Here is an 18862-nt window from a genome sequence, read left to right as displayed (position 1 = left end):
AGCTGGGCCACTGATTAATGACTGTTTTGTGGGCGTGTTTTCAGAATGTCGGCGATGACACACAAGCTTTGTAGCGCCACCTGGCCCAGCGCAACAGGCCTTAGCACGTGTGTGTGCGGGTCCTCTCTTGTACGCGGTGCTTTCTGGAAAAGGCCATTCTCATCGGTGATTTTTCAGAAATCTCATTAGAATGCCATGTACGCGGTGCTTTCTGGAAAATGCAATTCTCGTCGGTGATTTTTCAATGGCTGTTTGTTGTGTGCTCATTGTAGGGTGGTTTACGTGGGGAAGCAGACGTCTCAGGAAAGAGCAACTACAGTTGTGCCTCGTTAGTAGTGATAGATATAGCACTTGTTAACAATGGGCCGCTCAGGTTACATGCGACACGCACACGCACGATAAGATATCTCAGAAAACAATGGAAATCATGTATCGATAGTGTGAACAATGGGTTCCCAGGTTTCAATAACATGCGCCGCCAGGATAAGGTAACGGTTAACTCAGGTAAATAATGGGAACTCACGTGTCGATAGTGTTTGATAGGCACCTGGTTGCACATTTAATGACACTTAATAACACGCAATGACGTTTAATAACACGCAATGACATGTAATAACACGCAAATGACATTTAATAACACGCAATAACATCCGATGACATTTAATAGCATTTTCCGATCGGGTTGACGTCACGATCAGTCCGTCACCTACGCTGGTTGCCGCGTCAGAGCGCCAGGTAGGTTTCCGACCATGTGTAGTTTTGGTTTCGGTTTGAAATTCCCACCAAGCGCCCTCTAGTTTTCAAGCTTTGGCCGTCTGTAGTTTCGGTTTCGTTTGAAAAAACAAATGGATGTCGGGGCCCGCCACCTAGGTTGGTTGCCGCGCTAGAGCGCCAGCTAGGTTGGTTTCTGACCATGTGTAGTTTTGGTTTCGGTTTGAAATTCCCACCAAGCGCCCCATAATTTTCAAGCTTTGGCCGTCTGTAGTTTCAGTTTCGGTTTTAACAAAATGGATGTCGGGACCCGACGCCAAGGTTGGTTTCCGTATAGTTTATGACCATGTGTAGTTTTAGTTTCGGTTTGGAATTCCTAGGTTTTGAATGGTTGCAGAAGCCCCCTTGTTTCAAGCTTTAGACCGTCTGTAGTTTCGGTTTCGGTTTGAAAAATGCATGGCGCGTGACAGCATGATTTTTTTCCCCATGCCACTGTGATAAGTACACCCAAATAATGATGTATGTCGGAGACCAGACAACAGTGTATATATTCCTTTTTTATTTTAGCACATTATTTTTCTACTCTTTTATTTAACTACCGAAGGACATGTTACAAATTACCAGATTCTTGTTTGGCATCATCCTTGTACAAAAGCAATCTGCAAAATAAAGGAAAACGAAACATCCTGTGAATGCTTTTCTCAATCAGAACAAAGTGTGGGACGGCTAAGATCTTGATCGGGTGCCACGCAACAACAACAAGCAGCATTATCAAAGAGTCGGCTAACGTTTCCATTTTCCGATATGTCTCTCATACTGTGTCGTGCATTTGCGTTGGAGTACGGCCTTTGGACATGCCACACGCTAAAGCAAATAACCCGCTGACAATACTCTCAACAATCACTATAAAGTAGAGGTGTTCTATAGACATGCATTTCCAAACTTGTGTTGCTCATTGTGACAACAGCAAGCAACGAATCGAGAAACAGCGCATGACCGCGTATTGTGGTTACCAGCTGTGATGGTTTCGAAATAAAAATAACCAAAATGGCATAAGGGCGAGGGGTACACTCACATCTTGCATGACGAACTAGCACTGGGAACGGGACAGAGAGAAGAGGGTCGTTCATGGAGGTTCGTTCACAATCACCGGACTCAGTCTTCGACAGCTAGCTTATAAGACCTTTGATTTTTGTTTTATTTCAAGGGAAGGGGGGATCACGTGAATGCATCGTGGACAGCTTCTCCTTTCGCAGGAGCAGCATGTGAAATGCGATACCTCTTGCCGACACGCTCTTCTTTCTTCTTCTTTTTGTATGATAACACAAGCCGCGAAACACTGTGACGGAGACACCCGTCTGGCTTTTTCCAAGTGCTCTTTGGGAACGCCAACCACACAAAAACATTATCGTCCTCGCAAGATGTGTTTTCGACTGCTGCACAAAGTAAATAGAGTTATATATGTGACAGTTGAATGAAATCGGTGCTTGATAGTGTACGTCAGTAAGACGCTGTCGCTTTGTAGCACGTTGCATGATCTCGAAGCGAGTGGAATACTAAAACGGTTTCACTCATTCTTACGTGACCGTTAGATTAGTAAAACGAAGGATGTACCTTGAAACGAAAGAAAAAAAAAGGAATCGACTGTATGAAGCGCGGAATACATTTCCTTTGGAGATTGCCAGATTACTTGATTTCGACGATTATTCGCTAATCGCTAGAACTTCAAACAGCACAATATTCGTCTCAACTTGAAATGGTTCCATAAAATGTGTCCTCTTGACTGCTGTTAAACTAATTTTAATAGGTCCTTTCGAGCAAGGTATGCTTTCTGATTAGGCGGAGGTATCCAGTTTGGCTCTCACGTTTAACCATAACTTCTTCATTTTAATATCGAACACTTTTTCCTTGAAGTGCATTTAGCTTCTCGTAAGGAGAGCAAAATGGTATCAGCCGAAAATTGTCTAATGGTTCACGGCGCTCGATATGGTCATCGAGTTCAATGAATGTGGATACATGAGATGCTGAAACTCTCACAAATGAATTTCTGCTCTTCAATCATCGTTGATCCAAACGATGCAAATCCTACCAGATATGAACACAAGGTGTCAAATAGAACTCTGTTAGCGTCCCGATATGTATGCGGCTGACATATGGGTGATAGTGAGTATAATAGGGAAAAATGGTTAAACATATAACCAGACCGCGATCTGTAAATATATGATAGTCTACATTTCAGCACGTTAGGTTTAGTAGGTTCTCCCGTCATCTCTATGTTGTCGATCTATAAGAAAGCATTCAATTAGGTCCAAATTACGATCTTTATCAATTGATAGATTCGAAATGATAGCATTCCAACTCAATGTCGAATAATTATCTTGGATGATATAACATAAGATATTGGTTGGCGTGCCTTATCCATCCTGGGGGTGTGCTAGCTGTTCACTTCATCGATTTCTAATAGCATATAATAATTGATTCCTTACACATACCTACTTGCGAATCGTTCACATGTTGCTACATGTTGGTACATATAGCTACATTTGATTATCACGAATATGGAATACTTAATTCTCTTGTGAGTGTCTGTATAGCTTGAAATGGGATAGTATCTATTCTTTACATGTGTTGTCTAGAATGTCTTATAGAAATGGTTTGCCCGCGTGTGGACATTGAGTCTATCCACCATGTCCCCCTGTTAATGTATGATTTCTATCGTTTCTTGCGTTAACTATTTACAATTATTGCTAAGATTGGTTGCAGGTGGATCTATCCCTGTCTCTCGAGAAAAAGATGGAGGTTACATATTTGAGTATCAGATGTCCTATAATAAAAAAATGAATTTGATTTGATTGTCATCGTATGGATTGAAAACATCTTATTGAAGCTAAAAGCCGTGTCCCTGATGTAAAATAATTATCGCTGGCTTTGATTTCATTCTTCAGATAGAAACATAGTGGTCGTGGTTTGTCGTTTTCATAGACTGCTTGAGTCTCACTCCTCTGCCTCTGTCGATTTCTTGGTGACTGCCTAATATGCTGTGAGAGACTTGTTCTGGGCGGTCGGTTTCTATCATAAAGAATAGTTATTTCTAGCATTGATTTTTTATTTTTTTAGATATTAAGTTGTGGTATAGAAAATTCACTGATTGGTCTGCTGAACCTCTGGGGATTGATTCCTCTGTCGTAGAATAATTACAGTTAGCTCTGATTTTATTCCCTAGATGTGACAAAAAAGTGTGGTGTAGATAACAAAATATTTTTACTCATGCTTTACTTGTGCTTACCGTCATGTCATACGATGCCAAATAAAGTTTAACTTGATACATTCGAATTGGTAACTGAGTCTTAGTAGTTAGCCTGGATGACCTGATGCAACATCGAATCGATATTGTAAGGAATGGGAGTATGCAACGTACATAACTCTACAATTTCTATAATATCTAGGGAATATAATCAGAACTAACAACAATTGTTCGATATCAACCCTCCCAGCAATAGGCCATCCATCCAAACGCTCACTTTTCTATGTCACAACTATTTTTAATATCTGAGAAGGAAAATCAATGCTAGCACCAAGTATTCTTTATCATAGTAGCCGACCAGCTACAATCAATCTCTTGTACCATATTATTTCAGTCATCAAGGAATCGACACAGGTGAGACTCAAGCGGTCTATCAAACGAAGAACAACCACCACTATGTTACTATCTGAGGAATAAAATCACAGCAAGGGATAATTGAGTCTCTGTATGCAATACGGGGATAAGTCGAAAATCCCAAACCGAGAAAACTGCGAGTGAATATTTGGTAAAGTAGTTGCAGATAAGTTCCCTCGAATAACGCAAATGTAAAATGTGTAACATATATGCGTGTGTCTACCCTACATGCATGTCCCGTTAGCGTCCTTTCTGAGCGTGTGATTTAGCAGAGATTGAACAAAATCCAGGAGCATGACATATCCCCTTTTTCTATATAACAAAGCACGCACAGGGCTTTCGTGCAGGAAAAAACACTTTTCATGAGTCGGACTTTCATGGTGACGGCAGGATGGCCGAAGTTACCTTTGTGCAGTGGAGCAGCCTAGATGGTGATTATCGTGCTGCTAAACGAGCATAATCTTGAAAATAATGTTCTGTATGACCAGCAAAACATTACGTATTAATATAGTGCGCACGTTTTCCGATTAAAACTCTCAGTAGCACTGCTGACACTGTTACGTGAGGTAGGAAGAACATGTTTTTCGATCGGAAGTCCAAGTTGATTTCTGCACCCAAGCAAAATTTAAACTACACCATTTCTACGCATGTGTAGAAAAGGGGTATGATCTGAATGTCCATCCCATTGACACACATGCATTTGCCGTTTCTTACCCACCTGTTGGGAGTCAATAAATTGCAATACTGTCCTAAATTTTCTTTGGCAGGTAGATAATGGTATGTAGATATCATTGCAACAAAAACACTAAAAGGGGATAATTTGACTTATCCCCTTATTGCACATAGAGGTTCAATCATTTTATATGAAAAGCACAACCTTTAATTCCGAGAAGCGATTCTCAATCAACATGCTGGCAATTAACTATTATAGTATGTTGCTAATATTATCCGAAACGATCGACTGCACAACACAACACAGGATGGATAAAGCAGCATAAACAACATGCTGCATAATGTAAAACCCCGAGACTAGGGAACGCGAAAGGACAAACACAACACGAAGTCGTTTCGTGTTCCCTAGTCTCGGGGTTTTACATTATGCAACATCTTCACCAGCTCGCTTGCTTCCTAGCCTTTTTTTTCACTGTCATAAACAACATGTTATATATTTTCATCGCGGTTAATTACGACTCTATGAAGCGCGGAATACATTTCCTTTGGAGTTTCCCAGATGACTTGATTTCGACCATTATTCGCTAAAACTTCAAAGAGCGCAATATTCGTCTCAACTTAAAATGGTTCCACTCCTGACTGGTGTTAAGCTAATTTTGATAGGTCGTTTCCAGCAAGGTGTGCTTTCTGATTAGATGGAGGTGTCCAGTTTGACTCTCACTTTTAACCATAACTTCTTTATTTTGATATCGAACACTTTTTCCTTGAAGTGATCTTCCAACTTACGAATCCTTCGTTTGCCGTCCTTGTCCTGAGTAGTGATGAATTGAGAGTGTACCAAATAGTGTTTCTTTATGATAAGTCGATTGAATACAGCATTCATCAGTACAGTCAGATGTCTTAGCCGTGTACCATAGCGTTTTAGGAATAAGCATTTGACTGCCACAAACTTGCACAATCTCATGTAGCTTCTCGTAAGGAGAGCAAAATGGTATCAATCGAAAACTGTCTAATGGTTCACCGCACTTGATATGGTCATCGAGTTTCAATTAATGTGGATACATGAGATGCTGAAACTCTCACAAATGAATTTCTGCTCTTGAATCATCGTTGATCCAAACGGTGATGTCAACTGCGAGCCGCAAATAATTGCATGGATTTGATAGAGCGGGCACATCATGTGATATGACTTAAAAAATACTTTACCTATCAATATACAGATGGAATGGCAAGAAAATCTGTAATGATTCATTCGATATACACTGCTTGGATATGGTTATTCGATCTGACCGATTTCTTTATGAAAGGCAATCCATCAGCGAGGATTCCTATCACATCCGAGGCTGAGTATTTCAGTGTTCCCAGCCCCATGTCATGCTTTCGAAATCAATGTTCACTATCCAAATTATAGAAGCGCTATCCTGAAGACGGTTTGCAATTAAAAAATTGTACACATAATTAACGATTGAACAAAGTAACTGAACAAAGCAAACAAAAATGATGAACAAATTACTTTAATCAAAGTGATACATGTAAAACGTTTGTGCCTCTGTCACCTAGTCAACGATATGAAGTAAGAAAAAAATATTAGTCATGAAAGAAATGCTAATGAAAGAAAAGCAAATAAAGATTATGTTTTGCTTGATGGGATAAGTTTTTTGAAGTTTTGATGATCATTTCGCACTTAACAGATGTACACTGCTTACTTATGCTCAAATTTGACCGTGGTTATGTAAACATTATTTAGTGTTCTTTTCAGATGTTCTTGCTTTCACTCGATTGACACTGACACTTCCTGATCCTTCAGATTGTCTTCTTTAATTAAAACTTGCGTCACCCACTCGTGCCATGCCTTCTAAATAAATGTTATCTCTTTTTTCTCATCGTGATGTGTAGCATAGTAATGCTTACAACATATGATGCTCAGACGACAATTACAACATTTGTCTATTTTGAGGCTGTTGTCATTGAAGTTGTTTTCAAATCCTACCAGATACGAACACAAGGTGTCAAATGTTACCCTGTTAGCATCCCGATATGTATGCGGATAACATATGGTGACAGCGAGTATAATTGGGAAAACTGTTTAAACATATAACGAGACCGCGTACTGTAAATATATGATAGTGTACATTTCAGTAGGTTAGTAGGTAAGGTTAGGTAGGTTCTCCCATCATCTTTATGTTGTCGATCTCAAATCCAAATCTTATCCAAAGATCAAGAAAAGGTCTTCCCGGAACAGCACCGCAAGCGGTACTGGCCCAAAGATCAAGAAAAGATCTTCCCGGCCCAAAGATCCAAATTACGGTCTTTCAATTGATAGATTCGAAATGACAGCTTTCCAATAGTATCAATATGTAATAATTTTCTTGAATCATATAATATATGGTGTTGGTTGGTATGCTTTATCCATCCTGGATGTGCTGTTCGCTTCATCGATTTCTAATAGCATAGAATAATTAATTCCTTACACATACCTGCTTGCGAATCGTTCACATGTTGCTACATGTTGGTACATATAGCTACATTTGATTATCACGAATATAGAATACTTAATTCTCTTGTGAGTGTCTGTATGGCTTGAAATGGGATAGTATCTATTCTTTACATGTGTTGTCTAGAATGTCTTATAGAAATGGTTTGCCCGCGTGTGGACATTGAGTCTATCCACCATGTTCGCCTGTTAATGTATGATTTCTATCGTTTCTAGTGTTAACTATTTACAATTATTGATAAGGTTGGTTGCAGGTGGGTCTATCCCTGTCTCTAGAGAAAAGGATGGAGGTTACATATTTGAGTATCAGATGTCCTATAATAAAAAAAAAAGAATTTGATTTGATTGTCATCGTATGGCTTGAAACACTTATTGAAGCTAAAAGCCGTGTCCCTGATGTAAAATAATTATCGCTAGCTTTGATTTCATTCTTCCGATAGAAACATAGTGGTGGTGGTTTGTCGTTTTCATAGACTGCTTGAGTCTCACTCCTCTGTCTCTGTCGATTTCTTGATGACTGCCTAATATGCTGTGATTGACTTGTTGTGGGTGGCCGGTTTTTTATCATAAATAATAATTATTGCTAGCATTGATTTTTGTATTTTTGAGATTTAAAAAATAGTTGTGGTACAGAAAATTGAGTGATTGGTTCGCTGGACACATCTCTGGGAATTGATTCCTCTGTCGTAGAATAATTGCAGTTAGCTCTGATTTTATTCCCTAGATGTGATAAGCTGGAAAGGACCTATCAAAATTAGCTTAACACCAGTCAGGAGTGGAACCATTTTAAGTTGAGACGAATATTGCGCTCTTTGAAGTTTTAGCGAATAATGGTCGAAATCAAGTCATCTGGGAAACTCCAAAGGAAATGTATTCCGCGCTTCATAGAGTCGTAATTAACCGCGATGAAAATATATAACATGTTGTTTATGACAGTGAAAAAAAAGGCTAGGAAGCAAGCGAGCTGGTGAAGATGTTGCATAATGTAAAACCCCGAGACTAGGGAACACGAAACGACTTCGTGTTGTGTTTGTCCTTTCGTGTTCCCTAGTCTCGGGGTTTTACATTATGCAGCATGTTGTTTATGCTGCTTTATCCATCCTGTGTTGTGTTGTGCAGTCGATCGTTTCGGATAATATTAGCAACATACTATAATAGTTAATTGCCAGCATGTTGATTGAGAATCGCTTCTCGGAATTAAAGGTTGTGCTTTTCACATAAAATGATTGAACCTCTATGTGCAATAAGGGGATAAGTCAAATTATCCCCTTTTAGTGTTTTTGTTGCAATGATATCTACATACCATTATCTACCTGCCAAAGAAAATTTAGGACAGTATTGCAATTTATTGACTCCCAACAGGTGGGTAAGAAACGGCAAATGCATGTGTGTCAATGGGATGGACATTCAGATCATACCCCTTTTCTACACATGCGTAGAAATGGTGTAGCTTAAATTTTGCTTGGGTGCAGAAATCAACTTGGACTTCCGATCGAAAAACATGTTCTTCCTACCTCACGTAACAGTGTCAGCAGTGCTACTGAGAGTTTTAATCGGAAAACGTGCGCACTATATTAATACGTAATGTTTTGCTGGTCATACAGAACATTATTTTCAAGATTATGCTCGTTTAGCAGCACGATAATCACGATCTAGGCTGCTCCACTGCACAAAGGTAACTTCGGCCATCCTGCCGTCACCATGAAAGTCCGACTCATGAAAAGTGTTTTTTCCTGCACGAAAGCCCTGTGCGTGCTTTGTTATATAGAAAAAGGGGATATGTCATGCTCCTGGATTTTGTTCAATCTCTGCTAAATCACACGCTCAGAAAGGACGCTAACGGGACATGCATGTAGAGTAGACACACGCATATATGTTACACATTTTACATTTGCGTTATTCGAGGGAACTTATCTGCAACTACTTTACCAAATATTCACTCGCAGTTTTCTCGGTTTGGGATTTTCGACTTATCCCCGTATTGCATACAGAGACTCAATTATCCCTTGCTGTGATTTTATTCCTCAGATAGTAACATAGTGGTGGTTGTTCTTCGTTTGATAGACCGCTTGAGTCTCACCTGTGTCGATTCCTTGATGACTGAAATAATGTGGTACAAGAGATTGATTGTAGCTGGTCGGCTACTATGATAAAGAATACTTGGTGCTAGCATTGATTTTCCTTCTCAGATATTAAAAATAGTTGTGACATAGAAAAGTGAGCGTTTGGATGGATGGCCTATTGCTGGGAGGGTTGATATAGAACAATTGTTGTTAGTTCTGATTATATTCCCTAGATATTATAGAAATTGTAGAGTTATGTACGTTGCATACTCCCATTCCTTACAATATCGATTCGATGTTGCATCAGGTCATCCAGGCTAACTATTAAGACTCAGTTACCAATTCGAATGTATCAAGTTAAACTTTATTTGGCATCGTATGACATGACGGTAAGCACAAGTAAAGCATGAGTAAAAATATTTTGTTATCTACACCACACTTTTTTGTCACATCTAGGGAATAAAATCAGAGCTAACTGTAATTATTCTACGACAGAGGAATCAATCCCCAGAGGTTCAGCAGACCAATCAGTGAATTTTCTATACCACAACTTAATATCTAAAAAAATAAAAAATCAATGCTAGAAATAACTATTCTTTATGATAGAAACCGACCGCCCAGAACAAGTCTCTCACAGCATATTAGGCAGTCACCAAGAAATCGACAGAGGCAGAGGAGTGAGACTCAAGCAGTCTATGAAAACGACAAACCACGACCACTATGTTTCTATCTGAAGAATGAAATCAAAGCCAGCGATAATTATTTTACATCAGGGACACGGCTTTTAGCTTCAATAAGATGTTTTCAATCCATACGATGACAATCAAATCAAATTCATTTTTTTATTATAGGACATCTGATACTCAAATATGTAACCTCCATCTTTTTCTCGAGAGACAGGGATAGATCCACCTGCAACCAATCTTAGCAATAATTGTAAATAGTTAACGCAAGAAACGATAGAAATCATACATTAACAGGGGGACATGGTGGATAGACTCAATGTCCACACGCGGGCAAACCATTTCTATAAGACATTCTAGACAACACATGTAAAGAATAGATACTATCCCATTTCAAGCTATACAGACACTCACAAGAGAATTAAGTATTCCATATTCGTGATAATCAAATGTAGCTATATGTACCAACATGTAGCAACATGTGAACGATTCGCAAGTAGGTATGTGTAAGGAATCAATTATTATATGCTATTAGAAATCGGTGAAGTGAACAGCTAGCACACCCCCAGGATGGATAAGGCACGCCAACCAATATCTTATGTTATATCATCCAAGATAATTATTCGACATTGAGTTGGAAAGCTATCATTTCGAATCTATCAATTGATAAAGATCGTAATTTGGACCTAATTGAATGCTTTCTTATAGATCGACAACATAGAGATGAGGGGAGAACCTACTAAACCTAACCTGCTGAAATGTAGACTATCATATATTTACAGATCGCGGTCTGGTTATATGTTTAACCATTTTTCCCTATTATACTCACTATCACCCATATGTCAGCCGCATACATATCGGGACGCTAACAGAGTTCTATTTGACACCTTGTGTTCATATCTGGTAGGATTTGCATCGTTTGGATCAACGATGATTGAAGAGCAGAAATTCATTTGTGAGAGTTTCAGCATCTCATGTATCCACATTCATTGAACTCGATGACCATATCGAGCGCCGTGAACCATTAGACAATTTTCGGCTGATACCATTTTGCTCTTCTTACGAGAAGCTAAATGCACTTCAAGGAAAAAGTGTTCGATATTAAAATGAAGAAGTTATGGTTAAACGTGAGAGCCAAACTGGATACCTCCGCCTAATCAGAAAGCATACCTTGCTCGAAAGGACCTATTAAAATTAGTTTAACAGCAGTCAAGAGGACACATTTTATGGAACCATTTCAAGTTGAGACGAATATTGTGCTGTTTGAAGTTCTAGCGATTAGCGAATAATCGTCGAAATCAAGTCATCTGGCAATCTCCAAAGGAAATGTATTCCGCGCTTCATACAATCGATTCCTTTTTTTTTTCTTTCGTTTCAAGGTACATCCTTCGTTTTACTAATCTAACGGTCACGTAAGAATGAGTGAAACCGTTTTAGTATTCCACTCGCTTCGAGATCATGCAACGTGCTACAAAGCGACAGCGTCTTATTGACGTACACTATCAAGCACCGATTTCATTCAACTGTCACATATATAACTCTATTTACTTTGTGCAGCAGTCGAAAACACATCTTGCGAGGACGATAATGTTTTTGTGTGGTTGGCGTTCCCAAAGAGCACTTGGAAAAAGCCAGACGGGTGTCTCCGCCACAGTGTTTCGCGGCTTGTGTTATCATACAAAAAGAAGAAGAAAGAAGAGCGTGTCGGCAAGAGGGGTATCGCATTTCACATGCTGCTCCTGCGAAAGGAGAAGCTGTCCACGATGCATTCACGTGATCCCTCCTTCCCTTGAAATAAAACAAAAATCAAGGGTCTTATAAGCTAGCTGTCGAAGACTGAGTCCGGTGATTGTGAACGAACCTCCACGGACGACCCTCTTCTCTCTGTCCCGTTCCCAGTGCTAGTTCGTCATGCAAGATGTGAGTGTACCCCTCGCCCTTATGCCATTTTGGTTGTTTTTATTTCGAAACCATCACAGCTGATAACCACAATACGCGGTCATGCGCTGTTTCTTGATTCGTTGCTTGCTGTTGTCACAATGAGCAACACAAGTTTGGAAATGCATGTCTATAGAACACCTCTACTTTATAGTGATTGTTGAGAGTATTGTCAGCGGGTTATTTGCTTTAGCGTGTGGCATGTCCAAAGGCCGTACTCCAACGCAAATGCACGACACAGTATGAGAGACATATCGGAAAATGGAAACGTTAGCCGACTCTTTGATAATGCTGCTTGTTGTTGTTGCGTGGCACCCGATCAAGATCTTAGCCGTCCCACACTTTGTTCTGATTGAGAAAAGCATTCACAGGATGTTTCGTTTTCCTTTGTTTTGCAGATTGCTTTTGTACAAGGATGATGCCAAACAAGAATCTGGTAATTTGTAACAGTTAAATAAAAGAGTAGAAAAATAATGTGCTAAAATAAAAAAGGAATATATACACTGTTGTCTGGTCTCCGACATACATCATTATTTGGGTGTACTTATCACAGTGGCATGGGGAAAAAAATCATGCTGTCACGCGCCATGCATTTTTCAAACCGAAACCGAAACTACAGACGGTCTAAAGCTTGAAACAAGGGGGCTTCTGCAACCATTCAAAACCTAGGAATTCCAAACCGAAACTAAAACTACACATGGTCATAAACTATACGGGAACCAACCTTGGCGTCGGGTCCCGACATCCATTTTGTTAAAACCGAAACCGAAACTACAGACGGCCAAAGCTTGAAAATTATGGGGCGCTTGGTGGGAATTTCAAACCGAAACCAAAACTACACATGGTCAGAAACCAACCTAGCTGGCGCTCTAGCGCGGCAACCAACCTAGGTGGCGGGCCCCGACATCCATTTGTTTTTTCAAACGAAACCGAAACTACAGACGGCCAAAGCTTGAAAACTAGAGGGCGCTTGGTGGGAATTTCAAACCGAAACCAAAACTACACATGGTCGGAAACCTACCTGGCGCTCTGACGCGGCAACCAGCGTAGGTGACGGACTGATCGTGACGTCAACCCGATCGGAAAATGCTATTAAATGTCATCGGATGTTATTGCGTGTTATTAAATGTCATTTGCGTGTTATTACATGTCATTGCGTGTTATTAAACGTCATTGCGTGTTATTAAGTGTCATTAAATGTGCAACCAGGTGCCTATCAAACACTATCGACACGTGAGTTCCCATTGTTTACCTGAGTTAACCGTTACCTTATCCTGGCGGCGCATGTTATTGAAACCTGGGAACCCATTGTTCACACTATCGATACGTGATTTCCATTGTTTTCTGAGATATCTTATCGTGCGTGTGCGTGTGCGTGTCGCATGTAACCTGAGCGGCCCATTGTTAACAAGTGCTATATCTATCACTACTCTCGTTAATATGGACACTTTCGTCCCCACCAAAATCATCCATGAAGCGAATCGTCCATATTATCGAATACCGAGCAAATAAAAAAAAACAATAGTGCTTTATTGAAAAAAACACCCAGAATTAGTGCCTACTTGCAGATATACTCGATTGCACATCGATTTAAGCTCAGCGAAATGTCGGCAACATGTAGAGGCTGCAGCTCAACACCATTGTCCCCAAAGAATTGAAGAGCCGTTTCTAGTCCCACTTGAGCCATAGCAGATGTGCCGCTGACTTGGCGTTGCTAAAGTCGTCGACACCAGAGCCTGACAACTTACCTTGACAACTGCACCGCCTCTGTTCTCACAAGCCGCTGAGAGCGACTGCACTACTAAAAGCACAACTCCTTACACGAGGGTCAATCTCCCGTGGACGTCATGTCGGAAGAGTCGTGCCGTCATATGGCATTTTCCAGGCCATTCGTGTCCACAAATAACCCATTTTGCTATAATGGTTTTTGTGGACAGCTGTGAAGGCGATGCTACAGCTCCCTTTGTACAACGAAACGTCCTACTTTCAACAGCTCTCCTGTAGAATGTGAGGAGACGTTTGCCCTCCATATCGATACCGTACATAATAACGACACAAAAATACGTGGACTACATATGGTTTCTACCGTGCTGGAACCGTTCATTGTCCGAAAGCGAGTTTCCATGTAAACCAGACCAAACCAGACTCCGTTGCATGGTACTCAGCTCGTAAGGCTAATTCGGACAAACTTGAAGGCGTGCAACGCAAATTTTTGAGAACTCCGAACTATCGTTTTCCTGATTTTTGAATGAATGAAATAATGCAATTTTATTTACACCAAACGGTGCGGGGTAACTATGGCAAAAAAGCCCGAAAGCCTCTGTGGAAAAAAAAAATTGTGGTCGTTATTCAATTCCTCTTTTGTCCACAGGGCGAACCAATCGTGACCTGCTGTTTTTGTACAAATGCTTCCATAACCAAATCTATTCAGCTGCGATCGTATCAAGGCTCAAATTCTATGTTCCACATTGCAGCACTAGAACCCACAGAACATTTTATGTATGTGGTAATAGTTACTCTGTACTAATAGTACTCTGAGGCTTCAAACTGTATATAACTCCCATTACGGGGTTTTTGATCTGTTTAGTGGTGACCTACTTGATGTCGTACGGCAACTTCGATGCCTCCGCCATGTTGGGTCCAAAGCTAGGCCAGTTGTTGCCTCGCCATCTATATAGTTTTTTCTTTGTCGCAGTACTGATGTTCTTGTTTTATTTTATGTAATTATGGTGTTTTAATTCATTTCTTTGTATTGACTATTTGTATTGTGCACCATTAGGGAGGCCCTCTGGCCGTTCCTGGGCACCAGAAAAACAGAAATAGATAAATAAATAAAATGCACTGAAAAATTTAGTCCTCACAAAACTCGTTCATAATTCGAGTTGTCAATTATAACGGGGTCCATATTAACGGACTACGACTGTATTCGTGTGCTGGGTCATAAAACAGTTGGCCCTTTTCTTTTAGATGTCCAGTTATTACTGTTCACTCATCTCAACAAGAAAGGCTATATGCCAAACCACTGACCGCATTTCAGTTAGGAGGGCAAACGTCTCGATAAATGCCTATTCAATTCTATATATGCACCGTGAGAATTAATTTTCTTCGTCTTTGTGTTCAGCCAGAGTTTTCGCATAATTAAATTTGTACTTTGGCAACCCAGTGCGCCGGAGCAGCACACTAAATATTCCAACGAACAGCGTCATTCGCGACACCCGCGCAACAGGTACATTATTATTCACTTCATTCCCAGCGTCCATTTTCCCTTTAACACCACGTAGCTGCTGTAAACATCCTGCTGTACATCGTACACGTGCTTCAGCAACTTTCTGGGAAATAATTTCTCAATCCTTTCGACTTCGTCGTAACGGTAGAACAGACGACACGTGGTAACGGCACACCAACTGGGCCACTGCTTAATGACTGTTTTGTGAGCGTGTTTTCAGAATGTCGGCGCTGACACACAAGCTTTGTAGCGCCACCTGGCCCAGCGCAACAGACCTCAGCACGTGTGTGTGCGGGTTCTCTCTGGAGCTTAAATACCGGGAAATGAATGCCATGTACGCTGTGCTTTCTGGAAAAGGGAATTCTCGTCTGTGATTTTTCAGAAATCTCATTAGAATTCCATGTAGCGGTGCTTTCTGGAAAAGGATATTCTCGCTGGTGATTTTTCAGAAATCTCATTAGAATGCAATGTACGCGGTGCTTTCTGGGAAAAGCATTTCTCGTCGGTGATTTTTCAGACATCTCATTAGACTGCCATGTACGCGGTGCTTTCTGGGAAAGGCAATTCTCGCCGGCGATTTTTCAGAAATCTCATTCTCATCTTTTGTCAGTCTCGACGAGTGCATATTCTACATGAACTGACCCAATCCCCAACGTGTGAAATGCCTAAAAGGGCCTCCTGACCTAACCTTGGTTAGTCTCAACGGGGGCATGTTCTACGTGAACTGAACGAATCCCCAACGTGTCAAACACATAAAAGGCCCTCCTGACCTAACCTTGGTCAGTCTCGACGGGTGCATGTTCTACATGAACTGACCGAATCCCCAACGTGTGAAACACATAAAAGGCCCTCCTGACCTAACCTTAGTAGTCTCGACGGGTGCATGTTCTACATAAACTGACCCAATCGCCAACGTGTGAAACACATAAAAGACCCTCCTGATGGTTAGCCTCGACAGGTGCGTGTTCTACATGAACTGACCGAACCCCCAAGGTGTCAAACACATAAAAGGCCCTCCTGACCTAACCTTGGTAAGTATCGACGGGTGCATGTTCTACATGAAGTGCCTGAATCCCCAGCGTGTGAAATACTTAAAAGGCCCTCCTGACCTAACCTTGGTCAGTCTCAACGGGTGCATGTTCTACATGAAGTGACTGAATCCCCAACGTGTGAAACACATAAAAGGCCCTCCTGACCTAACCTTAGTAGTCTCGACGGGTGCATGTTCTACATAAACTGACCCAATCGCCAACGTGTGAAACACATAAAAGACCCTCCTGATGGTTAGCCTCGACAGGTGCGTGTTCTACATGAACTGACCGAACCCCCAACGTGTCAAACACATAAAAGGCCCTCCTGACCTAACCTTGGTAAGTATCGACGGGTGCATGTTCTACATGAAGTGCCTGAATCCCCAGCGTGTGAAATACTTAAAAGGCCCTCCTGACCTAACCTTGGTCAGTCTCAACGGGTGCATGTTCTACATGAAGTGACTGAATCCCCAGCGTGTGAAATACTTAAAAGGCCCTCCTGACCTAACCTTGGTCAGTCTCAACGGGTGCATGTTCTACATGAAGTGACCGTATCCCCAACGTGTGAAACACATAAAAGGCCCTCCTGACCTAACCTTGATTAGTCTCGACGGGTGCATGTATTACATGAACTGACCCCATCCCCAACGTGTGAAACACATAAAAGGTGCTCCTGACCTAACATTGGTCAGTCTCGACGGATGCATATTCTAGATGAACTGACCGAATTCCCAACGTGTGCAATACTTAAAAGGCCCTCCTGACCTAACCTTGGTTAGTCTCGAAGGGTGCATGTTCTACATGAAGTGACCCAATCCCCAACGTGTGGAATACTTAAAAGGCCCTCCTGACCTAACCTTGGCCAGTCTCGACGGGTGCATATTCTACATGAACTGATCCACACCCCAACGTGTGAAATACATAAAAGGCCCTCCTGACCTAACCTTGATCAGTCTCGACGTGTGCATATTCTACATGAACTGACCCAATCCCCAACCTGTGAAACACATAAAAGGCCCTCCTGACCTAACCTTGGTTAGTCTCGATGGTGCATGTTCTACATAAACTGACCGAATCGCCAACGTGTGAAACACATAAAAGACCCTCCTGACCTAACCTTGGTTAGCCTCGACGGGTGCAAGTTCTACACATACTGACCGAATCCCCAACGTGTCAAACACATAAAAGGCCCTCCTGACCTAACCTTGGTAAGTCTCGACGGGTGCATGTTCTACATGGAGCGACCGAATCCCCAACGTGTGAAACACATAAAAGGCCCTCCTGACCTAACCTTAGTTAGTCTCGACGGGTGCATGTTCTACATAAACTGACCGAAACGCCAACGTGTGAAACACATAAAAGACCCTCCTGATGGTTAACCTCAACGGGTGTATGTTCTACATGAACTGACCGAAACGCCAACGTGTCAAACACATAAAAGGTCCTCCTGACCTAACCTTGGTCAGTCTCGACGGGTGCATGTTCTACATGAACTGACACAATCCCCAGCTTGTGAAATACTTAAAAGGCCCTCCTGACCTAACCTTGGTCAGTCTCGACGGGTGTATGTTCTACATGAATTGACCGTATCCCCAACGTGTGAAACACATAAAAGGCCCTCCTGACCTAACCTTGATTAGTCTCGACGGGGGCATGTTCTACATGAACTGACCCAATCCCCAACGTGTGAAACACATAAAAGGCCCTCCTGACCTAACGTTCGTTAGTCTCGACGGGTGGATGTTCTACATGAACTGACCGAATCCCCAACGTGTCAAAGACATAAAAGGCCCTCCTGACCTAACCTTGGTCAGTCTCGATGGGTGCATGTTCTACATGAAGTGACCCAATCCCCAACGTGTGAAATACTTAAAAGGCCCTCCTGACCTAACCTTGGCCAGTCTCGACGGGTGCATATTCTACATGAACTGATCCACACCCCAACGTGTGAAATACATAAAAGGCCCTCCTGACCTAACCTTAGTTAGTCTCGACGGGTGCATGTTCTACATAAACTGACCGAAACGCCAACGTGTGAAACACATAAAAGACCCTCCTGATGGTTAACCTCAACGGGTGCATGTTCTACATGAACTGAGCGAATCCCCAACGTGTCAAACACATAAAAGGTCCTCCTGACCTAACCTTGGTAAGTCTCGACGGGTGCATGATCTACATGAAGTGACCGAATCCCCAGCGTGTGAAATACTTAAAAGGCCCTCCTGACCTAACCTTGGTCAGTCTCGACGGGTGCATGTTCTACATGAACTGACACAATCCCCAGCTTGTGAAATACTTAAAAGGCCCTCCTGACCTAACTTTGGTCAGTCTCGACGGGTGTATGTTCTACATAAACTGACCGAAACGCCAACGTGTGAAACACATA

General features: G+C 41.6%; 1 long non-coding RNA gene across 1 annotated transcript; it reads right to left on the bottom strand.

Moving 5' to 3' along the window:
• Window positions 1-1248: 1248 nt before the first annotated feature.
• On the bottom strand, window positions 1249-1823 carry LOC135375617 (uncharacterized). The gene is made up of 2 exons (XR_010417302.1): window positions 1787-1823; window positions 1249-1370 (listed from the first exon to the last, which is right to left on the bottom strand). It is a non-coding gene; the product is annotated as an uncharacterized LOC135375617 (long non-coding RNA).
• Between the last annotated feature and the right edge of the window lie 17039 nt (window positions 1824-18862).

Source organism: Ornithodoros turicata, chromosome 1, assembly GCF_037126465.1.
Source record: "Ornithodoros turicata isolate Travis chromosome 1, ASM3712646v1, whole genome shotgun sequence".
NCBI lineage: Eukaryota > Metazoa > Arthropoda > Arachnida > Ixodida > Argasidae > Ornithodoros > Ornithodoros turicata.
This window is presented reverse-complemented; position numbering and strand designations above follow the sequence as displayed.